Source organism: Asterias amurensis, chromosome 2, assembly GCF_032118995.1.
Source record: "Asterias amurensis chromosome 2, ASM3211899v1".
Classification (NCBI taxonomy): domain Eukaryota; kingdom Metazoa; phylum Echinodermata; class Asteroidea; order Forcipulatida; family Asteriidae; genus Asterias; species Asterias amurensis.
The window spans coordinates 22,613,404-22,639,536 of record NC_092649.1 but is presented as its reverse complement, the minus strand read 5'-3'; the positions used below and the strand labels follow the sequence as shown (position 1 = coordinate 22,639,536).

The window sequence follows — 26,133 nt, the reverse complement described above, 5'->3', positions numbered from 1 at the left end:
GCACTCTATGTAACCGCAAAACCACAACAAACATTTACCGCCAATACGATCGCGCGCGTTATAGTCCACATAGGGCCTACTGAATTGAATAAAAGTTTTCCTTTTGACGGCAGCATTTTATACAGCCTTAAACGATTTATATATTAGGCCTATAAGAATATACTTGTCTCTGATTTCATATGGTGGGGGGGGGGGGGCAAGAGTGGGGGGGGGGGGCAAGGGTTCTGAGCGGGGGCGCCGGCCCCCCCCCCTGCCCCCCTCTGGTTACGCCACTGCAATGCATCTAACACCCCACCCCTATTCAATATCCAAAAAGCTAGCAGACGACTTTTGCGCACCTGCACATTCATGTAATACATTTTGTTTTTCTGTTATGCAAATTAGGAAAACTTGACACCGAGCCAAAGTTTTTGCTGTATTCCATGTGTGTAAGAGGTGTGACAGCAACAGTGAAGCTGGGCGGGGCTCATTTTCCATAAAGAGGTTCTAAGCATTCGATTGGCCAATATTTGACATACCGTCGCGTATAACGGGCCAGATTTCCTTTGTTATGCAAAATGTGCGGTTTGTCGAATCGCTCACTTTGGAGAGAAGATGCCGGTTCCAGAAAAAAACTCAGCACAAAGAGGGTGTGTGCTGGAGCTGTGCTTTAAACGCACGTGGAAAAGTGGTGGTTTTTGTTTTATGAAAACACTGAATTAAATGTGACTCGGACTGTTGTAACATCCTTCCAAAAGCTAGGGGACATTTCTATACTCTTTGGAATTAATTTGTTGCTCGAGTTTGGGCGAAAATCTGTGCTTGCAACCGGCTTTGAGAGTTCTCCACCGAGGTCGACAGGGACCTTGAACGAGAACAACAACACGTCTGACTTCACATGTGGAAATCTTGGCTGTGCGAATTCCACGGAGTGCGGCCTGACGACAGCTGTAGCCAATAACCGCATAGTCTTGGCCCAAGACGATGGTGCTTGATTCTGGATAGTGTACTACGCGCGGTTGAATCGCCAAAGCGCGCCCGCCACGGTATGATTTAGTTACGTGGACGGCTCGAAATCTAGACTACACTCTGCAAGCTTGCAATCATACCGTGGCGGGCGCGCTTTGGCGATTCAACCGCGCGTAGTACACTATTCATAATCAAGCACCATCGTCTTTGGCCAAGACTAATAACCGCAGGATGGAACCATCTATTTTCTACTCTTTGGAATAAATTAATTGCTCAAATTTAGGCGGAAAAGTTTCCGTATGGCGCCACCACTTTTTCATTCGAAATAAAATAATATAGTATCAAATTTACCTGATTGATATATCCCTTTTTGTAAAAATGAGTGAAAAAGTGGTGGCGCCATACGGAAAGTTATCCCATGAAATTTTAGAGTGTGTCATATTTTGTCTTATGAGCGATATGTCAAGAAGGAGGTTTCAACTTCAATCTAGAAAGAAATCTTCAAGTAGGCCTACTTATCCTACAGTTATTTTGTCCAATGAGCGATAAGTCAAGATACAAGTGTTTAAGCATGGAGCATGGAGGTAGGATGCATGGAGTAAGCAAGAAATCTTCAATGTGTTGTTTTTGTCTTATGAGCGATTGTTTCAAGAAAGAAATGTTCAAGCAAGAAATTTTCAAATACAGGTATGTTGTCTTTTGGGAGATTTGGCTTTGTCAAGATACCCAGGTGTTTAAGCAAGAAATCTTCATTGTTCAAATTGAATTGTGTTTTGTTGTCTTGCCCAAGCAAATGAAATGTAGTGAGCGACTCAAGAAACCAAGGTGAAAGTGTTCAACTAATTAGAAGTTCAATGTGCTAGGCCTGTATGTTAATTTTGGTTTTTACCCACGCACCGATGTGTGTAAGCTCTGTATACTGAGTTTGTCAGTACTTTTTCCCGAGCCCCATGACAAAATATCAAAGGCATATTATTATTACTATTAACAGTATTTTTGACCACAAATCTGAAAATTTTTCCAAACTGACAGAAATTATTTTTTTTACCAAAAACTCAAACGTACAAAATTCTCAATAGATCTCATACGTTCTGTCATAACACGCAGGTCTTTGTGGCTTACAACTTCCTCTTATCAGCGAGTCAACCTTTAAGAGATGAGCACTCTCTCTGTTTCATTGGAAACATTTTCAATGTTGGAGAATTTCGTCAGGGAACTCTCAATAGCAGGCATTCTCGGCATTTTGTGGTAAAGGAGATTTTCGGTAAAATGTTTGTCCACCCTTTCACTCATCAAAACTGTTTCACAACAATAACATTTAGATGACTCGGGACAATGTGGGAACTGAAATGTGAAATTATATTGGCCAAGAAGTATTGTGTACTAGATACAAGGTTGAAATACTAGCCCCGTAAACTTAAGACTGTTACACTTGCAATTTAATTGTACCAACATTTAAGACAATCTGTATTAAATACACTGGACACTATAGGTAATTGTCAAAGACCAGTCTTCTCACTTGGTGTATCCAATTCTACCTCCATGGTGTATTTCAACATATGCACAAAATAACAAACCTGTAAAAATTTGAACTCAATTGGTCATCGAAATTGCCATATAATGAAAGAAAAAACACCCTTGTCACACGAAGTTGTGTGCTTTCATGTGCTTGATTTTGAGACCTCAAATTCTAAAGCTGATGTCTCAAAATCAAATTCGTGGAAAATAACTTCTTTCTCGAAAACCACTTAACTTCACATGAAGCCGTTTCTCACAATGATTTATTATATCAACCTCTCCCCATTACCAATAGTGTCCACCACCTTTAACGAAATCTTACACATTCAACTCACTTTTTAGATGTCGTACCTACTTCCTGATTGCATTATTTAAATGTACAGGGAATAATTCATCCTTTAAAAATCTTTGGTGGGGAATTTGATCTTTCATACATAAATCATTGGTTTTTAAATAGGGGAATCACTGTGAGGTGAAGCGGTTTTCAACTGGTGGTTTAATCCCAACGAGGCCTGGCTCTTGATAATTTTACCAAGAGGAAGTCAAGGTAAATTATCAAGAACCAGGCCTCGGCGGGTTTAAACCACTAGGTGAAAACCGATTCAACACACTTTGATTCCCATTCATGAATACTGTTTCGGTCAAAAACATGAACAATTCTTTGTAAAAAAGTAAAATAAATGTAAATTGTTTAATTGTTCAATGATTTCTTTCAACACAACACCCCTCCAGCTATGAAATGGTAAAGCTCTTCGCCGCCCTCGGGTAAGCAACTCCTTATAAGGGAATGCTGTGCGCGTTGCGTGTATTGTGTAATGTGGCATAACTGTTTCAGCTGTTGCTCTCGACTAATAGGCATGACAAAACTGTCTTATAAGAACAGGTGCAAGCTCGCGTGTCTCGCCCATGTTTCAACACTTTTTACTGGTCATAAACAAAGGTTTATACACACCCACGTGACGCGCTCTCCACCAATAGGAATAGCGAAACTGCCTGAGGTATTTATGAATAATGCTTGGTTGACTTAGAAAGGTTGGAATTTATTCCAAACTGTTTTAATAACACTGTGTTAGGTCATTTTCCCTCCAAATTGCAGCTGAAAGCTGAACAGGACAGTTGCAGCCTCTACACCCTACGCCTCTTCTTCCCGCCCTGAAATCTTACCTGCACCATTCTTCTTGTACTACTTGCTGTTCTCCACAGTCCAAGAGTGGCTGCGCCTCAGATGATGCATGCACACCCTATAGGCCTAAGGTAATCCATGTTTACTGTTAGCTTGCTCTGCTAGTATCCTTGATTATATGGGCACATGTAATAACTCTCTCTCCCCATAAAAAGCACAAGTCTTTGCAAACACTTTCAACAATGTCAACCAATGGGACAAGACCTGGTTGATTTTGTCTTTCAACATTTAACTGGACCTAATGGAGAGGGAGTTTCATTGAGAACGATTTACTCAGTCCGCACTAATGAAATGTTTTCAGTATTTTGTTCTGTATGCCTATGATATGAAACCATAAAATCACTGAAAATTGTTTGACCCCCAAATCTGAATACTTGACCCATGCAGGCGCCACAGATTTTTGGGGATTTTGACCAAAACACCCAAACTCAAAAAATCTTCAATTAATCTCAAACTTTTGCTGATGTACTAAATCTGCACCGATGAATTGTCTTCAGTAGTCTGTTCTGTATCATTTGGTAGCATAAAATTACAAACAATTCTTCACCCCAAATCTGAAAATTCGACCCGTGCCAGCATCACAGTTTTTTTGGGAACTTTGTCCATACCCGGGTATGGTCGACTTTTTTTCATTTCAGACCAAAAATCCAAACTCACAAAATTCTCTTGAAGTCTAATAATTTTGGTTGTTTACCCAGTCTCTAAAATCATCGGAAATTGTGTGATCCCAAAATGAAAATTGTGTCCATACCCGGGTATGGTCGACTTTATTCATTTCGGACCAAAAGTCCAAACTCACAAAATTCTCTTGAAATCTAAGTATTTTGGTTGTTTAGCCAGTCTCAACTGATAAAATGTCTTCAGTAGTCCGTTCTGTATCATTTGGAACCATAAAATCATCGGAAATTTTTGGACTCCAAATCTGAAAATTTTGTCCACACCCAGGTATGGTCGACTTTTGACATTTCGGACCAAAAATCCAAACTCACAAAATTCTCTATAAATCTAATAATTTTGGTTTTTTACCCAGTCTCAACTGATAAAATGTCTGCAGTAGTCCGTTCTGTACCATTTTGAACCATACAATCATCGGAAATTGTTTGACCCCAAAATGAAAATTGTGTCCATACCCGGGTATGGTCGACTTTTTTCATTTCGGACCAAAAATCCAAACTCACAGAATTCTCTTGAAATCTAAGTATTTTGGTTGTTTAGCCAGTCTCAACTGATAAAATGTCTTCAGTAGTCCGTTCTGTATCATTTGGAACCATAAAATCATCGGAAATTTTTGGACTCCAAATCTGAAAATTTTGTCCACACCCAGGTATGGTCGACTTTTGTCATTTCGGACCAAAAATCCAAACCCACAAATTTCTCTATAAATCTAATAATTGTGGTTTTTTACCCATTCTCAACTGATAAAATGTCTGCAGTAGTCCGTTCTGTACCATTTTGAGCCATACAATCATCGGAAATTGTTTGACCCCAAAACGAAAATTTTGTCCATACCCAGGTGTGGTCGACTTTTTTCATTTCGGACCAAAAATCCAAACTCACAAATTTCTCTATAAATCTAATAATTTTGGTTTGTTACCCAGACTCCACTTGTAAAATGTCTGCAGTAGTCCGTTCTGTACCATTTTGAACCATACAATCATCGGAAATTGTTTGACCCCCAAACGAAAATTTTGTCCATACCCAGGTGTGGTCGACTTTTTTCATTTCGGACCAAAAATCCAAACTCACAAAATTCTCTTGAAATCTAATAAGTTTGGTGATTTAGCCAGTCTCAACTGATAAAATGTCTGCAGTAGTCCGTTCTGTACCATTTTGAACCATACAATCATCGGAAATTGTTTGACCCCAAAACGAAAATTTTGTCCATACCCCGGTATGGTCGATTTGTTTTTATTTTGGACCAAAAAACTTACAAATTTCTCTAAAAATCTAATAATTTTGGTTTGTTACCCAGACTCCACTTGTAAAATGTCTTCAGTAGTGTGGCTGTATCATTTGAAACCATAAAATTCTCGAATTTTTTTAAAACCTAAGTCTGAAAATGTTGACAATACCGGCATGGTTCGATTTTTTCATTTCGGACCGGAATTAAACGCCCTCGTTCGCCATTATTTTAAAAGCATAAGTGCACATTGCATATGCAGTTGTGTCTGACCCGTTTAAAACCGTCCATGCAGTAAATTAAAACGCCTTTGGTCAACGGAGCACGTTCACCGTTATTTTACAAGCATAAGTGCATGTCAAGAATAACATGGGAAATGTTCGGCTGTCGGATATTCGCTGCAATCATAAAACACGTGAATATTCATGCTGCATAGGTTCAGTGAGCTCGCTTACAGGCGCACGTACATGTACAGTCATGTACCCCTTCGCATAGAGCCCGACAGTTTGCATATGCAAAAGTGTCCAGAGCATAAAGTTTTGTATGGCGGACACAATCGCATCTGCTACCGGGAGGGCAAATTTTCAGATTTGTGATCAAACAATTTTTGGTGATTTTATGGTTTCAAATGATACAGAGTGCACTACTAAAAGACATTTCATCAGTGCTGACTAATAGTAAATCAACCAGAGTTTGAAATATAATGAGAATATTGTGAAATTGAGTTTTTAGTCAAAAATCTGAAAAATGTGCCAAGCCTGTGTCGCATGCAATTATGTCCTTTATGCAATATCCGGAGGGTTTTGCATATGCAATCTTGTCCACCCGGACGCTGCTGCATTATGCAATTGTGTCTGCCCTGACACATTTGCATATGCAGGTGTGTCCGCCCCGTTTTAAACCTTCCATGCAGTAAGCTTAAATGCCCTTGGTCAACGGAACACGTTCGCCATTATTTTACAAGCATAAGTGCATGCTGTCATGAATGACATGGGAAATGTTCGGCTGTTGGATATTCGCTGCAATCATAAAATACGTGAATATTCATAATACCTAGGTTCAGTGCATGCAAGCTCGCTTACGGGCGCACATACATGTACAGTCATGTACATGTCCGCTGGACGTTTTTGCGTAGCTAGCCCTGGAAAGTTTGCATATGCACTATGTGTACTCTATCATTTGAAACCGTAAAATCACCAAAAATTGCTTGATCTCAAAACTGAAAATTTGCCCTTTATAGCAGATGCAATTGTGTCCGCCATGCAAAACTTTCCGCTCCAGACAATTTTGCATATGCAAACCGGGGCTATGCAAAAAACCCGTAAGCGAGCGCGTGCATGTACTGAACTTACGTATGCAGCATGAATATTCACGTATTTTATGATTGCACCAAGTACCAACAGCCGAACATTTCCCATTTCATTCATGACACACACTTTTGCTTGTAAAAAAATGCCAAACGTGTTCCGTCGACCAAGGGCGTTTAATTTACTGCATGGATGGTTTTGCACTGGGCGGGCACAACTGCACATGCAAATGTGTCCGCAAATGTGTCCGGACAGACACAATTGCATTATGCAGCAGCGTCCGAGCGGACACAATTGCATTGTGCAGCAGCATCCGGGCGGACACAATTGCTTATGCAAAAGTGTCTGGCGAACATTATCGCATATGCGATAATGTCTGCTGGATAATATTGCATAGAGGACACAATTGCATGCGACACCGGCTCGGCACATTTTTCAGATTTTTGACTAGAAACTCAACTTCAAAAAGTTCTCGTTCGGCAAATTTTTCAGATTTAGGGTGAAAAATGTCCACATGATTTTATGGTTCCCAATGATACAGAACGGACTACTGAAGACATTTTATCAGTTGAGACTGACTAAACAACCAAAATTGTTAGACTTCAAGAGAATTTTGTGAGCTTGGATTTTAGGTCCGAAATGAAAAAATCGAACCATGCCGGTACGGTCAAAATTTTCAGATTTAGGGTGAAATTTTTTCGATAATTTTATGGTTCCAAATGATACAGCACGGACTACTGAAGACATTTTATCAGTTGAGACTGGCTAAACAACCAAAATTATTAGACTTCAAGAGAATTTTGTGAGTTTGGATTTTAGGTCCGAAATGAAAAAAATCGAACCATGCCGGTATGGTCAAAATTTTCAGATTTAGGGTGAAATTTTTTCCGATGATTTTATGGTTCCAAATGATTCAGCACAGACTACTGAAGATATTTTACATGTGGAGTCTGGGTATAAAACCAAAACTTTTAGATTTAAATAGAATTTTGTGAGTTTGGATTTTTGGTCCGAAATAAAAAAAAATAGAACTATGTCGGTATGGTCAAAATTTTTCAGACTTGGGGTCAACAAATTTCCAATGACTTTATGGTTCCAAATAATAATACAGAACGGGCTACTGAAGACATTTTATCAGTTGAGACTGGCTAAACAACCAAAATGTGTAGATTCAAAGAAAATTTTGTGAGTTTGGATTGTAATGGAGAGCTGTTGTTAGTATACCATTGTGAGAAACGGAGCTCTGAATTAAGTAACGTGTAGTTTTCGAGAAAGAAGTAATTTTCCACGAAATTAATTGTGATACCTCGAGGTTTAGAACTTAAGGTCTCGAAATCAACCATAAACGCACACAACTTCATAGGACAAGGGTGTTTTTTCTTTCATTAATTTCATTTTCTTTTCACAACTTCGATGACCAATTGAGCTCAAATTTTCACAAGTTTGTAATTATTTTATGCATAATGTTGAGATACACCAGCTGTGAAGACTCGTCTTTGACAGTTACCAATAGTGTCCAGTGTCTTTAAGTTTACTGTCTTTACAAGTGAAAAACATCAAATCATTTCAATTAAATTAAATTAAATTAAAACATTTCTCTCCAAATATTTTGTGAAATTCTTTTGAAGTGTTTTAAATACATTGCCAGTTCATCTTCTGATATCAAATCTTCATGATTGTAGTTTTAAAATAATTTATTTTTTATTTTTAATTGTAATTTTTATACAGTGGTTACTGAACAATAGCAAAGCCAATTATAGACTGTTATATATTTTGCTTCAATAAATAAAATAATATTTATAAATGTTTTTTTTTAATTAAATGATGCATTGAAGTTAATTCATCAAATCTTCATGATTGTAGTTTTAAAATAATTCTTGATATTTGCTATATTAAGAGTTGCTTGTGTATTTTGTGGTGGGTAGGGGCTTCATTTTATTTTTTTGTATACAGTGGTTATTGAACAATAGCAAAGCCAATAGACTGTTATATATTTTTTGATAAATAAAACTATATTTATAAATGAAAATAAGTTTAATTAAATGATACGTTTAAATTAATTCATTTTGACTTGTCTGTTTTTTTTATGGAAGTTTTTATTTTGTTTTGATATGGCAGTTTGATGGAAATGATAATATTAGACCGGAAGCCCAGAGCACTTTGGTTAAAGGAACGAGGTACCAATATTTGACTACGGGAACGTTGAGTGGATAACCCGACATAATCAGATATGGATGTCTGCCGGGGACCCCCGCTGCATGTGGCGCATGGACCCCCAACAAAGAGGCAAAATAATGGGCTGAACCAAACATTCTAGGTACCACATGAAACCAAGTGGAAATGGGCTTTACCATGATACTAAGTAAACAAAATCAACCGCCAGACAAATTTTCTGCTGCATTAGGTCTGTCAGACACCCCCTCCCCCAAATATTTAATGTACAAACCTATGGGTTGAAATTAACCAGTTGTCAAATTACCTCAGATTTACAAACTTTGTTTAATTGTTCCACTATGGCTAAAAAGAACACAAACCACAAATAAAATCCATTCTTTATGTCGTTTATGAGATACAACCTCTTAAAATATGCTAAAATCTCCCCCTTTTGGAGCTCCGCCCCCGGCCGACACCGCGCGTCGTGGTGGTATTCTTTCAAACGTTAAGCCCGTAATTTAATAACGACACCAGCTGTGCGGCTGAAAGGTGTATACTATTTAAGTTGTGGCCCTTCATTCATAATTTGGCTGCATTGGGCCTATCAGACACCCCCACCCCCGGGGTTAAACATCGGAGGAACGACCTAAAACCAAGTTAAAAATTACCAATAGGCCTATTCAAATGCACTATTCTTAACACAAGACAATATCAGGCCGGACAAATGTTTTGCGCGGCAGGCACCTCTCTTTACGGGTTACATAATATGGTGGCCCTGAAGGGACACAGCCAGTCGTGAGTATTTTCGCGGTGTCGTATATTTATTCACGACAAGTCGCGAATATTTTCGCGACGTATATTTACTCACGACAAGTCGCGAATATTTTCACGACTAGTCGCGAATATTTTCACGACTAGTTGCGAATATTTTTTACGACGTCGTGAATAATTCTGCGACTAGTCGTGACTAAATTCGCGACTAGTCGTAAATATTGTTTTCAGTAACTTGAGTGTGTATTACACGGTGCGCGTAGAGAGCCAAGCTATGACGATTGTAGCCACTCGGCTATGTGTATGGGGCCCATGTTTTATCCAGTAGAATTGTTATCGAAGTTCGAAAAAACAGAGTCTGATTTTCATCAATATTTTGGGGGTTTTCAAGGTTGAATTACTCCAAACCCAAATAATTCTGAATGCTAAAGGATTATTACTCTAAACGTTACTCTAACCCTAACTCACTTACAACACTTACAAGCACCGACTGACACTTGCGGATACCTACCGTGAAACCCCATACCAGACATTGAATGCAAAATCACCAACCAGTTTTTGGTTTTTTATTCAGTCCCTAAGCCATCAGAAAATCAAAAACCCACATACTGCATCTTAGCCCTCTGCATCATCCTGCCCTCGGATCTTTGGTCAACCCAAGATGATTGTTTGTTTTCTCTTCATTTTCGATCATTGTGCCTAGTGTTTGTTTTTTTGGTAACGGAACGGATGCTTGACAAATGCTATGGAAATGTGCAAGGAGTGTGAAAAATACTATCATCAAGCAGAGACAAAAAAGAGTTACAGGCAAAGATTGCAGCATGGAGAGCTTGTCTGGAAACTAAGGGTCTGAAGATAAAGGCTGGGGAGACCATAGTGATGGTTAGTTGAATCATCAATGGACCAATGACGAGCTCTGGTACATGGCTGTGTGGTGTGTGTGGGAAGGGTGTAGCTGCAAAGTCAGTCCAGTGTAACATTTGTAGGACATGGGTTCACAGGTGATGTAGTTGCGTGAAAGGTAGTCTTCAGGCTGCTAGCATCATGTTCTTGACATGTTTGAGATGGTTGAGTCGTTCTGCTACCTTGATGACATGATGGGTGCCGAGGGAGCTATTCAGATGCAGCATTGACATCCGGCATGAGGAGTGGATGGAAGAAGTTCAGGGAGCTGGCCCCATTTTTTAAATAAAAGGGGCCGTCCCTGAAGATGAAGGGCTAGGTATACACCACCTTCAACTGCTACCCAAGTATGTTCAATGATTAAAACCATCTTAAACACTTGTAAGAACTATGGCTACTCTAATGGCATGCTTGTAGTAGGCCTATAAGGATTGAGAGGTCTTTAAAACATCTGCCACACTGTTGAGGCTACAGAGATTATTTTGGCATACATCAATTTCTGCAAAGCCATGATCATCCCAAAAAAAGGTGTACACTTCGAACACTTGCCCCAGTTTTTCACTGCTTGTATCAATGGTTTTTTGGATATTGGTCTGAAGGTATTTATATCTTCTATGGTCAACTCTGATATCCAAAATGCCCAAACAAGTTGCTATGAACAATTATTGACCATGGCCCTTTGGAATTGCTATGAAGTGTTTTGAGCAGATTATTAAATGTATGTATTTGTCACAAACCACAGATCGATCCATCAGTTTGCTTATAGAACAAAACAAGGTGTAGGAGATGCTGTCTTTACTTTACTGCACAAAAAATGCTCATCTTGAAACAATACAGCGTCTTACGCTAGAGTTTTCTTTTTGGATCTGTTATCCACAATTAATATAGGCTAAATTGTTGATGGATCAATCGCATAGCGTGGATGTAAACCCTATTAGTTGTGGATTTGTAACAATAACAATAATAATAAAATGTTCCCCAAATCGCTTAACAGCTAAATAAAAAACTATAAGAAAACAAAACTGAAAGTAAATTTCTGAATTAAAACCCACAATAAAATTATATAAAATAGGCAAGTCCAGCTGTTACCTTAGTTAAACCATTAAAAAAAAATACAAACTACAAAAGGATTCCAAATATTCTGTAAAACTATAGTAATTAAAAATTAAAAAGTTAAAAGCGAAAAAGATTAGGGATTTGTTTAATTGTTCGATAGAAGAGCGTTTGTTGCAGTAATGTTTACATTTTTGGGGTGTAACAAAGAACAATTTACAAACCAATGACCTGTGCAGTACAGTGGTTTGTCTCATACCATCATAAAAATCATTATCAAATCTGCTAGTAGGTTGCATGGTCTGTTCTATTCCTGTGACATTATTAGGTTTTTCATTGTGTTTTGTACACTTGTTTTACCCATTAAGTAAGAAACCAGAAAGGAAACTGACTGGGTAGATCTTTAAAATGTTGGTTGAACAAGGCAAATTGACTGGAGCTGGACTTGCAAGTCCTGCTCCCGTAAATTTGTCCTTGTTCAAACGCCATTTCTTTTTTTATATGCCCTTGCAGGAATCGTTCGGAATGAGACAGATGTGTTGGAAGATGTGAAGGGAAGCATTCCATCAGGGCCTCATGCAATGGCAGCTTAAGTGGCTCAAGCCCCTAAAGTGCTATTTGATGCCATGAAGCTTTATTGTAGTGATATCATTGCTTGATGGCAAGTTGCAGATAGAGACACGGCCTGGGAAGCATAGGAGAATGAGATGTTCAAAACGTCTTCAACTGTTTGTGTTCTGCTCAGATGTTGTCTAGCAACAAGGGGCACTCAGGTAATACTGCTAAGAATTATTATTACATTAGTAAAATTACTTTGCTAAGGTTGTCCCCCTGGTGGAAGAGCCCATTATGAGTGCATACTTATGTTTATCTCTCATTGTGGTTCTCATGCCTCTGTTTGTTCATCACAGAAATTTAAAATCACAACTTGCCATTCAATTAAAGTTCTCACTTTATTTCCAGATGTGGAACTTTACCAAGATGCATGACTTTACAGCTTCTTGTTTGATCGGAAATCAAGCATTATCAATGTTTGTGTCAAGGTCGGATCTACACTCAAGCTTGCAAGAAGAAGAATGGTATCAGGTCAGTACAGATTGCATCAATTTTGTAAATCTATGCAAAGGCACTTGTTTGTGAAAGCACAGTGCCAAATGTTACTTCTTATGTTATCACAAACAGCGTTGAAATTTGTAAATGATTCTGCATAAGTCATGCAGCGACACTTTTTGTGTCCTTCCAAGAGGAATTGCCCATTTTCATTGTTTGCGTATATTTCAGTGATGTTTTTAGAATGGACCATGCAGTTACTACGCAGTATCAAAGATCAAGTGTGTAAGGAATACCAGAATGAAACCCACTAGAAACGTGTATATCAAACAAAAGTAATTGATTTATAGAAATGGTACTTTAAAAATGTAAAATAGGAATAGACGAGATACCATTGCGACCCAGCAGTTTGCTCATAATAGTAATAATAAGTAAAAATTAAACACATTTTATAAAGCGCCAAATCCATTAAAAATGACCTCAAGCGCTTTACAACAATTAAAACTATCATGTAACCACAAAAAGCAAAATCATTAGAAGGTGAAAAATAACATCCCAAAAATATGATCATAAAACAATAAAGGTACAAGTACAAGTAAACAGAATATAATCAATCAAACATATAGTAAAAAAACATGTAGTTACCCAAGATACACAACAGATTTCCTATTTTAAATGCAACCTGTTAATAAAAAAAGGTATAAAATACAATGAGAAGTGGGTGGAGGATCTTGGTAATATGTCTAGCCATGTTAGAGGTTGGTAAGCCCCTGGATGCCATAATGGGGCAGAGGGAAACATCAGGATTGTGTATCTTGGGTTGATCGAAGAAACAAGGGCAGGAGGATGCAAAGGGCTTGGGATGACAGTAGATAGTTGTGATGATGGCTTGCCTGGTGATCTTGCATTTTTGTGGTGGGCATAGGGTTTCTTGGTAGGCGTCTGTTAGTGTTTGTCGACAGAATGTTAGTCACCTCATGGTTCTAGTTGTGATGGATATGACAACAGTGGCGGACATGATATAGATTGATTAGTCTTGAGGTATAGCTTAGATGGTGGCATTAGTTTGTTTTGGTTGTGTCTTGGTAGCTTAGTGTTTTTTAGGTTTGCAAGACCAGGGTGTGGACTTGAGGTAGGGTTAGAGTTAGGGTTGTGGTTGATTGTGGACTGTGGTCCTGTCCACCTCTTCTATTCCTGTCATTGAATGCAGAATCACCAAGCAGCTCTGATCTTTCCGTCAGGCTCAAGCCATCGCACACCCATATACTGTCATTTTAAGACCTGTGCATCCTCCTACCCTTGTTTCTTCAGTGAACCCAAGATACATAATCCTGATTTTCTTTCCACCCATCAAGAGATATTTATAGATAAATGAATAGATAAATATAAAGAGATACTTATTGATAAATAAAAATAAAAAATTAAATAACTAAATTAATTACAATAAATTAACAAGCAAGTCAATAAATAAATAAATAACAAAAAGAATAAAGAAATAAAAAACAGTTTTATGAGCAAACCGCTGTGTCCCCATGGGATTTCCTCTGTACCTCATTTTACTAATTTACTTCTTAAAATAATTTCTCTATAGGCCTACCAATTACACTTTTACTGGCAATGATTGTGAAAGAAACTCTCAAACCACAAGTTCTCCTCATTCGCACTGATCCATTCATGCTGCTTATGGGTTTTATCGGGCACTAGTGGTCTTGAAGTATTTGTTTGGCTAAATAAAACAACTTGAGTCTACTTCACTGTACTTACCGGTAGAGTCTAATTACTAATTTGCATGTTCCCTATGCCGTGAGGCAATAATGCTAAAACTTCACTCACACACACACACACAATAGCGCCCTGCACCGTCCTACCCACAATATCCCGCGACATGCCTGCCACGTAGTCGTCCTCTTTTCTATTAGCCGCGAGTGGGTAAGGACGTAATAAATCTGTGTCCAATAGTTCACCGTTTTTGTGATAAAATAAGAGCGCCTTATCCTTTGCTGCAAGAGCTTTCCTAAAGACTAGAAGTTGTAGACTTATAGTTGTTGTAGAGAGTTTGAGAAACATATAGTTCGATTTCTATGAGTTAAATTATGAGTAGTGTAAAGAAATTGGGGAGGGCTTCGACTGTCAATACTGGGGTTGCGTCCGTTCCCGGGGGACAGTCAGAGCTCTCGGAGGGCTGCACCCGCGACACTCCGTCGCCTGGCTCGCAGCCCTTCAACCGGCCCCGCAGTTTCTTTCGGCTGCATCAGTTGTTGGACCCACCGATCAAAGAGGGGATGCTTTCGATCCCCTCTTCTGTCAGCATGCTTGGGTCAACCCAATTGAAGGTCAAACGCCCCGGCAAGGCCAAAACACTGGTGCCAGGGCAACGACCAAGAGAGGCAGTGCAAAGAGTGGCTCCATTCCGGAGTGCACCGTCCACTCTCCCAGCACCGCTTTGGGGTCTCTGAAGCCGGAGAGCTTCCTCCTCCACATGGCTCAGGGTACCCCGCCATCACCAACCACGTGGATTCCACCACAAAGCAACTCATCCCCCAAAGAGGACGAGTTGGGCTCAAGTGTTCAACGGCTCTCAATTGCTGAACTGCGCCTTGTCCAGAGGGACATGGCCCGGGTACTGGACCTTCCGGCCGAGAAAACGGATGACTCCCCTGTTGAACGGCGATCGTTTAAGAGGAGGACAGGCTCTGCTCCGTGTGCATATGTACTGATCTTATTGAGGGCATTATGTCAGCTTCTTCTTGGATCGTTACCCCAAGCGGGCTGATTCATATTGTCGGTTCCCTGCCTGGGATTTCGATAAATATTTTTGGACCCAAGTCTTGCCGGACTCCGCGTCAGACAAACTGGCTGCGGACAGGGGGTAGATTTCCCATAACTTTCCGTTTGCCAACAAATTGTGTGGGAAAATGGAGGAGGTAATCAGGAAAATGGACTTGGGGTCTCGCTTCGGCATGCGCACATCGTCCTTCTTGTTTCTCTTGTCTGGATACCTCACACTGGCCGTCTATGAGGACTTGGCAGTTCCGGCTGATATGATGGTGGCAGCCCTCCATTGTCTGGAAAGCGGGCTGCACACTGTCCTGGATCAAGAGCTGGTTTTTTACCAATCTACAGGAGCGCGACGGCGATTCCATCAATGAAGCTCTAGACGGCAGTGCTTCCTCCTCCGCATGCTGCTCTATGTTGGTGTAGTTGCAGCGGTGTCTTGATGTGGTGAAGTGGTGCTACAAGCTATCTAGGTGTTGATGGGACAGTGGGTTCAAGTGTTGTGGATGGCAGACTTGAAGTGTAGATAATGGAAGGAAGGGTTGAATGGAAATCAGTCATTGTTGTCTGCTTCCGGTGTACTTTAGTGTTTGGACAAAGGTGCCATCTGCTTTTCTGGTGACTTGAACATCTAGGAAAAACATGGTGTTGTTCTTCTCTTGTTCCATGGTGAATTTGATCAGTGGCTGCTGGTTTATTAGGTGTTGGAGGAACTGCCTTGCAGCTGGGTAAAACCTGAAAGGTATCATCAACATAGAAGAGCAGAGGCGAAGATCAACATTCTCGATGGAATCCAGTTGACAGTTGGAACAGAGTTCATACATGTATGAGCAAATTTGCCAGAACCAGTAATACAGGAGATCCAATGCCGACCCAGCTGGATAAAAGTACACAGGTTATTAGAAGTTTGTGGACTTGTTGAGAAGTGAGGCTTGTGCTATCTGTTATGAAAGGATCCACTTGTAGGCGTTGTTTGGTGATGAGACATGCTTCTTACTTGGGTATGTTGGGACGAGAGAGACTGTGTCACAACTGACAAAAATGTTAGATTGACTGAGGTGAATTTTCTTTAAAGTAAGTGATGTTGCATTTGATGTCTGTGATGGGTTTTCTAGGTAGGTGGCTGCCTAACCCCAACTATAAACCTATCCCTCACTCTCACATTCGCCTTAATCCTCAACCTAACCCTTTAACCCTTACTCTAAACGTTACTCTAACCCTAACTCACTTACAACACTTACAGGCACTGACTGACACTTGCGGATACCTACCGAGAAACCCCATACCAGACATTGAATGCAAAATCTCCCACCGGTTTGGTTTTTTTATTCAGTCCCTAAGTCATCAAAAAATCAGAAACCCACATACGTCATCTTAGCCCTCTGCATCATCCTGCCCTCGGATCTTTGGTCAACCCAAGATGATTGTTTGTTTTCTCTTCATTTTCTATCTTTGTGCCTAGTGTTTGTTTTTTGGTAACGGAACGGATGCTTGACAAATGCTATGGAAATGTGCAAGGAGTGTGAAAAAAACTATCATCAAGCAGAGACAAAAGAGTACCTACAGGCAAAGATTGCAGCATGGAGAGCTTGTCTGGAAACTAAGGGTCTGAAGATAACGGCTGGGAAGACCATAGTGATGGTTAGTTAAATCATCAGTGGACCAATGACGAGCTCTGGTACATGGCTGTGTGGTGTGTGTCGGAAGGGTGCAGATGCAAAGTCAGTCCAGTGTAAAATTTGTAGGACATGGGTTCACAGGTGATGTAGTTGCGTGAAAGGTAGTCTTCAGGCTGCTAGCATCACGTTCTTGACATGTTTGAGATGGTTGAGTCGTTCTGCTACCTTGATGACATGATGGGTGCCGAGTGAGCTATTCAGATGCAGCATTGACATCCGACATGAGGAGTTGATGGAAGAAGTTCAGGGAGCTGGCCCCATTTTTTAAATAAAAGGGGCCGTCCCTGAAGATGAAGGGCTAGGTATACACCACCTTCAATGATTAAATCCATCTTAAACACTTGTAAGAACTATGGCTACTCTAATGGCATGCTTGTAGTAGGCCTATAGGGATTGAGAGGTCTTTAAAACATCTGCCACACTGATGAGGCTACAGAGATGATTTTGGCATACATCAATTTCTGCAAAGCCATGATCATCCCAGAAAAGGTGTACACCTTCTAACACTTGCCCCAGTTTTTCACTGCCTATATCAATGGTCTTTGGATATTGGTCTGAAGTTATTTATATCTTCTATGATCAACTCTGATATCCAAAATGCCCAAACCAGTTTCTATGAACAATTATTGACCCTGGCCCTTTGGAATTCCTATGAAGTGTTTTGAGCAGATTATTAAATGCATGTATTTGTCACAAACCAAAGATCGATCCATCAGTTTGCTTATAGAGCAAAACAAGGTGTAGGAGATGCTGTCTTTACTTTACCGCACAAAAAATATGCTCATCTTTAAACTATACAACGTCTTACGCTAGAGTTTTCTTTTTGGATCTGTCATCCGCAATTAATATAGGCTAAATTGTTGATGGATCAAATGCATAGCGTGGATGTAAACCCTATTAGTTGTGGATTTATAACAATAACAATAATAACAAAACATTCCCCAAATCGCTTAACAGCAAAATAAAAAGCTATAAGAAAACAAAACTGAAAGTAAATTTCTGAATTAAAACCCACAATAAAATTATATAAAATAGGCAAGTCCAGCTGTTACCTTAGTTAAACCATTAAAAAAAAATACAAACTACAAAAGGATTCCAAAAATTCTGTAAAACTATAGTAATTAAAAATTAAAAAGTTAAAAGCAAACAAAAATTATGGATTTGTTTAACTGTTCGATAGCAGAGCGTTTGTCGCAGTAATGTTTAAGTTTTGGGGGTTTAACAAAGAAAAATTTACGAACCAATGACATGTGTAGTACAGTGGTTTGTCTCATATCATCATAAAAATCATTAAAAAGTTGTTTTATCAAATCTGCTAGTAGGTTGCATGGTCTGTTCTATTCCTGTGACATTATTAGGTTTTCATTGTGTTTTGTACACTTGTTTTACCCATTAAGTAAGAAACCAATTAGGAAAATGACTGGGTAGATCTTTAAAATGTTGGTTGAACAAGGCAAATTGACTGGAGCTGGACTTGCAAGTCCTGCTCCCGTAAATTTGCCCTTGTTCAAACCCCATTTCTTTTTTTATATGCCCTTGCAGGAATCGTTCGGAATGAGACAACAGATGTGTTGGAAGATGTGAAGGGAGGCATTCCATCAGGGCCTCATGCAATGGCAGCTTAAGTGGCTCAAGCCCCTAAAGTGCTATTTGATGCCATGAAGCTTTATTGTAGTGAAATCATTGCCTGATGGCAAGTTGCAGATAGAGACGCGGCCTGGAAAGCATAGGAGAATGAGACGTTCAAAAACATCTTCAACTGTGTGTATTCTGCTCAGATGTTGTCTAGCAACAAGGGGCACTCAGGTAATACTGCTAAGAATTATTATTACATTAGTAAAAATACTTTGCTAAGGTTGTCCCCCTGGTGGAAGAGCCCATTATGAGTGCATACTTATGAGTACACTTCACTCTACTGACCTGTAGAGCGAATACTACAATTGCATTGTTCCCTATGCCGGCAGGCAAAAAGCTAAGAGTTTTACACACAATAGCGCCCTCAAGAGTCCTATCCCCAACGCCCTGTGACATGCGCACCACGTCGGCAGCCTCTCTTTCTCTTAGCCGGCAAAGGCAGCGGACGTAAGTAAGTGATTGTCCGTATTGGGGTAGATTCTTTGCCCCTTTTAGCTATAATAAGAGTGTAGTTTAGCAGCTATCCTATAGCAGGATAGTCTGTAAGTGTTGAGAATTTCTAGTAGAGTTGTTGAGAAATTCTAAAGTGAGATTTAATAAAATATGAGTTATAAGAAATTGGGGAGGACAGGGCTTGTCGACGTAGGGGGGACCTACATCCCTCCGAGACAGCCCAAGTCCTTGGGGGATTGCGACGGTGACATTACGTCGACGCCAAAGCTATCTCCCAGTCAGCCCCCTCAGCCATCGCCAGCTGCCGGGGCTGACGGATCTGTAACCGGCCGAGCGGGGGACCTACGGTCTCACCGTCTCTGCCTGGATCCCCCCGACAGCAGGGGAAACGCCCCGGTAAGGCCAAAAAATTGCCTAGTATCTGGGTGACACCCAAGAAGGGACGAGTTGGTAAGCTGGACTCCACTACGAGGCTCGCCCCATCGATCCCAGGCCAGCCAGCGGTGCACGCACAGCCAGAGGGGGTACCCCTCCACGGCTCGGTGCACCCAGGGCTGAGTACATGTACAGGGTATGCACAGCCGGAGAAATTACCTCTCCACGGCTCGGTGCACCCGGCCCCCCACAGTGCACACGCAAGTACCGCGGTGCCCAGGGATGGCCTTTTGTATCGCTGCCCTGACCAGGCAGCCTGCGCTATCGGGCTCGGGGCGCTGGCGGTTGCCAAGGAGATTGGCAACGGGGTACAGACCCCCTGGGGCCCCGTCGGATCGCTACGTTCCGAAAGGTCGGCCTCCACTTCAGGGTTTACCCGCTGCTTGGGTATTCCCGCCCGGCAGCCGCCCTCCGATACTACATAGGACTTTGCTTTGGGGACGCCCCTCCAAAAAGGGCAAGAAAGCCCGCCCTCGAGTCCCAGCTCAAGCGGCTCTACCTCCGGTTGTCCCCACCGTGACAAACGTCAAAAGGGTGGGGACCCGATCTCGAGGGAAGAATTTTTAGAAGCTTTTCACACCCTCGCGGCCTCAATTACGGGTCGTCACGAGGGTGGTGGACAAGGCCCGTCTGACTTAGCCACCGAACTGGTGCCCCATAGTCAACACGGCCGTGGGTGGCTTGCACTGGGCCAATGGGGACTCCCCCACACGGCTAGCAGTGCGCCAGATTCTCCCCTCACAACCGCCCGCTAACCCGTACGTTCAGGGGCGTGTGGCTACCACCCAATGGGACCCCCCCCCCCCCCCCCCCCCGGGGGGCCCGCCTTGCATCAGTCTGCACCCGTCGGCGGCCTTTGAGTCTGACCACGGGCGCCGTGATGAGGCCGGTTCAGAATCCCGTTCCTCGTTGACATCTCGTCCCTCCGACTCGACCGACTCGGCCAATGAGGAGGACGAGCTGGTCAGCTCCATCCAACGGTTGCCAGTCTCCGGACCGAGCTACGCTTGGATCGTCGACCGTTTCATTGGAGAGTGTGGTGGAGAGGCGAAGTATTGTTCCTAACAGCAGAATGTTTGTTTTTGTTTGCTTGCAGGGCTCGATAAGCGACTCGAGTCAAAAGGCTGCTAGAGCGTTGTATGTAGTCTGTTACATGCAGTCACGCCTTGGATACTTCATCAACCTGAAGAAGAGCCAATTGCAGCCGGTTTCACGGATGGTGCATTTGGGTCTAGGGGTTTGTTGAAACTCCCTATCTTTCTGGATCCCGGATAAGAAGAAGTGCTCATTCGCCCGTGTAAGAGAGGACATGCGTATCTGTTTTATGAAAAATAAAAAACAAAACCAAATAATCGTTATGTGGGATTTCTTGAAAATTTACAAGGCAGAAATACAATCTTGGAAGGTTTGACGTAACACCATATAATGACAGTCTTTCTGTGAGTTGGCGTAGTTTTGAAAAGAACTTTACAGGAGTTAATGCAAAACCAGAACAAAAGGAGTCCACATGCAACAAAACCATGGGGGCAGGTTTTCTTTATGTCTGATAGAAAACCTGACCTGACCTTATAATAAAAACAGAAAGACGGTACTGGAATTTATGCTTTAAATCTTTCTTTTTCCGGGGGTTATTTTGTAATTCCGAAATCCTGACCTTTTGCCCTTTAGTTTCAAATGGACAGGTTGCCGTTATTGTTAATCCCTGTATTCGGCTCAATGAGATGTTAAGTATGAGTAGTATGAGTAGTAGATTGTTATTATAAAAACATAAGTAAGTTCAGCATGTTTCCACAATAATTCTGATGGTTGGAAAGTCTTGATTACCTACTGAGTTGTGGTAACCAATATTTTTTTTTATACAAGTGATTTTTTCTTATTTGAATTTTTTATTTGTGCAGTACTTTGATAACATCTTCAAGGTTATGGCTCCTGAATTGACTGCAAACTTGCAAAGGTTTGGATCCCCATTGGGAGAGAAGAGATCAGGTGAGGAGGGCAACTCGAGGAATGTGCCCCCCCCCCCCGTTACTTTTTAAGCTTGATGCGGCCATGGACTGACACTTCACTCCCAAAACTCAGTGCATGCATGAAGGACATTCACCAATGGGCGACTACGAACAAGATGCTAATTGCCGCAAAAACAGTGGGTTTTTTTTGTTTGTTTTTTTTCATCAAGATTTTTGAAACAGCCAAATCACTTTCATCATAGTTGGAGATGTAAAGTTAATACACTCATCAGAAGCAAGAAATCTCAGTGCAGTCATGGATGAACATCTATCACTGAAAGCCCATGTCAACATCCTATTATGCTTCTCTTCAATGCCTGCCATCCGAAAGATTTTATTTTTTATTTAATTTTTTTGAAAATGATGATCCACACAATTATGTTGTACCTGGAACTTGTTTGGTTTTTCTTTTTGTGTTGTTGACCTAACACAACCGACAAGTTTGTTGAAGCAAACTTTTGACTCATCAAAATGTTGAACCGTTTTAGTTCAGAAAGTAAATGGAAAACCTCACAGTTTTGAAGTACATGAGTTTATTATCCATTACTTTTATTCCACTACTTTAAAAGTTATTCTGTCCAACCAGGTCTATGTCATAAAAAACTCTTCCATAGCCTAAAATAGGTCTCCAAAATGTTTAGATAAAATTAATGAAATCATTGATTGTGATTGAAATTGTTGAGTTTGAGATGTGATGATTTTTAGCAAGACAGTTTTAATAACAAGTAATGAGCCTGACAATTGAATGTTGCCTGACACTCCTAAAGGGACACTTCGTTTTTGAGTTGGGTGTTTTTGGCTTTAGAAAGTGCTTGCTATGAAGTGGATGTGGTTGCAAGTAGGTTTTAAAACTAGAAATTAACGATCCACACAAATAAACCTGAAATGGTATTTGCATGGGATTGCAGTGACATAGTCTGCCATTTTGTTGAAGCAAATTCTAGACTCCTAAAAAATGGCAGACTATTTAAAAAGTACACAAGTAAATGGAAGTTTTGACTAAAGAAAGAAAAAAAAAAGGAAGTAAAAAAAAACAAAAAAACACAGTTTTGATAGTGTAAATTATTATACATTGTACACTACATGTACTTTCAAAACAGGTTTCCAACCAGATAATAACAAAATATTACATAACATGAAAGACAGTGGATACTATCTGTGGGTTAATTCTCAAAATAATCATTAGCATATGACCTTACTTGGTAACTAGTAATGGGGAGCTGTTGATAGCTGTTGTTTTCAAGAAAGAAGTAGTTTTGCTCAAATTTGATTTCGGTACCTGAGATTTTGAATTTGAAGTCTCGAAATCAAGCATCTGAATGCACACAACTTCGTGTGACAAGGTGTTTTTTCTTCCATTATTATCTCGCAACTTTGACGACTGAGAAAGAAGTAATTTTCCTCAAATTGGACTTCGGTACCTCGGATTTATAATTTGAGGTCTCGAAATCAAGCATCTGAATGCACACAACTTCGTGTGACAAGGTGTTTTTTCTCTTATTAGTATCTCGCAACTTTGACGACTGATTAATCTCAAATTTTCACAGGTTTGTTATTTTATGCATATATTGAGATACATCAAGTGAGAAGACTGATCTTAGACAAATTACCAACAGTGTCCAGTGTCTTTAAAGGGACATGTTGGCTGTTTGTGGCTTTAGAAAGTGCCTGCTATGAAAAGATTGTTGTTAATATGTTTCAAATTGATTGATCCACACTACCTGGAAATTGTTTGGTTTTCTGTTTACCCTCTTGATCACATTCTGTCATTTTGTTGAAGCAAATGCTTGACTCCCCAAAATGGCTGACTATTTTAGTTCACAGAGTAATTGGAAAACCTCACAGTTTTGAGGCACATTAGTGTAAATATTGATACCCTACATTTAAAACATGTGTCCAACCAGGGCCAAAATTTATAAAGCTGTTATACAGAAAACACTGTTGACAAATTACTTTGCTAATACAAGTATAATTGAGTGGGGCACCTAAGTCACAACAGTGTGAAACTTAAAGGAACGTTACAGAGCTGGGAGACACAAAAGTCACAGAAGATCAAAAATATGAATAGCAAAACTGTGTGAGGTATTTATGAATGTTGAATTACATCACATGCCAAAAGGGACATGTATCATCTGGGTTTAGTGTTTTGTGCTCAAGAAAGATATTGCTATGAAAGAATGAATATGGTTGGAAAGATGTTTCAAATTTAGTAAATAATGACCCACATAAATATACCTGAAAATTGTTTAGTTTTCTGTTTATACCCTCTTGAACTGTCTGCCATTTTGTTGAAGCAAATTCATTATCTAAAGAGCCAAATTTTAAAGCAATGTATTTCTAAAATGCTTTAATAAATATTATTTGTTGAAAATTGAGATGAATTTACAAAATACAAATTTTGATTTTGAGTACTAATCCTGACCTTCTAATTGAAATAGAGAAATGACGAATTGTTTGAGTGTGTTTTGTCAAAAGCATGTATGATTTTGCATGGATTCTTTGTTGCTCTGCAACAGAAGGGGCTTAAATTTGTTTGAGCCAAATGATCAAAGAATGCCCCCGACAATTCTTCATATTTCAGTGTCTTTGATGATTTTCACTTTTTTTATTTATTTGTTGTTGTCCACTTGTTGTAAAGTGTTCTGTGGAGATTGTGTAATAAAATAAACAAAGTTCATTGATTCTGTGAATATGGTGTGCGGACATAATTTTATGTTTTTCTTATGATAAAAGCCAATTTTATTTAGCAGCCTCCTTGCAATAAGCCACTTCGGAATGTCAGTGGCGCATGTCTGTTACTGTTGACAACGCATTTTGTCTATCTCCCTTTATCTTTTGGCAATACTTTGTCTATCTCCCTTAACCTTTTGACAACACTTTGTCTATCTCCCTTAACCTTTTGACAATACCAGTGGGTATTGTCAAAAGGTTAAGGAATAAAGACAAAATACGTTGTCAGCAGTAACAGACATGCGCCACTGACATTCCGAAGTGGCTTATTCCCCATTGGCCACTAGCACCAAGGTCTTCTTCTCCCCGCAATCTGAACCACAGCAGCCAGAAAATGGGTGTTCTTTGACTAACTTTTAATTTAAAATTGTTGATACGATGGTTTAAAATTAAACTCGAACACATGATTAGTAAGAAGGAGCAGTGGCCCAGTGGAAGGGCTCCCGACTCCATACCCAAAGGTAGTGGGTTCGAATCATGGGTGTTCTTTTACTAAGTTTTAATTTCAAATTGTTGTTACGAAGGGTTAAAATTAAACTCGAACACATGATTAGTAAGACGGAGCATTGGCCCAGTGGAAGGGTACTGTGTTACTAAGTTTAAATTTGAAATTGTTGATACGAAGGTTTCAAATTAAACTCGAACACATGATTAGTAAGAAGGAGCAGTGGCCCAGTGGAAGGGCTCCCGACTCCATACCCAAAGGTACTTGGTTCGAATCATGGGTCTTTTGTTTACTAAGTTTTAATTTAAAATTGTTGATACGAAGGTATAAAATTAAACTCGAACACTTCATGAGCAAGAATGAGCAGTGGCCCAGTGGAAGGGTTCCCGACTCCATTCCCAAAGGTACTGGGTTCGAATCATGGGTGTTCTTTTACTAAGTTTGAATTTAAAATGCAGAGTTCTTTTGATTGTTGGAAACAGTTTCTATTGTAAAACAGAATTTCAGAAGCTTTATACTGTGAAACTTCTCAGATTCAACACATAAATACATACAGTGTACCTACATTGACACATTAATTTTAACTTAAATGTAGGGGCATGCATGCATGAGGGTCTGCACGTTTATAGCCCAGTGGCAGAAGTTTGTGCAGTAAAGACAAGACAAGGCAGTACCATAAACAGGTTCACAGGCAAAATATTTCTTGGAACTATCCGTTCAATTGTTTTAATACTTTATAAATGTAGTTGTATACAATAAAATATGAGTTATAGGAATTTGGGGAGGACAGGGCTTGTCGACGTAGTACGAAGGTTTAAAATTAAACTCGTACACATAAGGAGCAGTGGCCCCGTGGAAGGGTTACCGACTTCTTACCAAAAGGTACTGGGTTCGAATCATGGGTGTTTTTTTTTATTAAGTTTTATTTTCAAATTGTTGATACGAAGTTTTAAAATTAAACTCGATCACATAATTAGTAAGATGGAGCAGTGGCCCAGTGGAAGGGCTCCTGGCTCCATAACCAAAGGTACCGGGTTCGAATCATGGGTGTTCTTTTATTAACTTTTTATTTCTAATTGTTGATACGAAGGTTTTAAATTAAACTCAAACACATGATTAGTAAGAAGGAGCAGTGGCCCAGTGGAAGGGCTCCCGACTCCATACCCAAAGGTAGTGGGTTCGAATCAT

At 40.2% G+C, this 26,133-nt stretch overlaps 1 long non-coding RNA gene across 3 annotated transcripts; it reads left to right on the top strand.

The window, feature by feature from the left end:
- Nucleotides 1-1,287: 1,287 nt before the first annotated feature.
- On the top strand, nt 1,288-24,451 carry LOC139954368 (uncharacterized). Of its 3 annotated transcripts, none has more exons than XR_011788102.1 (6): nt 1,288-1,635; nt 2,056-2,196; nt 3,540-3,720; nt 18,784-19,047; nt 20,861-21,061; nt 21,663-24,451. It is a non-coding gene; the product is annotated as an uncharacterized lncRNA (long non-coding RNA). The 3 variants fall into 3 exon arrangements; XR_011788101.1 differs by having other exon boundaries at nt 1,291-1,635; nt 2,056-2,212; nt 3,563-3,720; XR_011788100.1 differs by having other exon boundaries at nt 1,292-1,635; nt 3,563-3,720.
- Nucleotides 24,452-26,133: the final 1,682 nt, after the last annotated feature.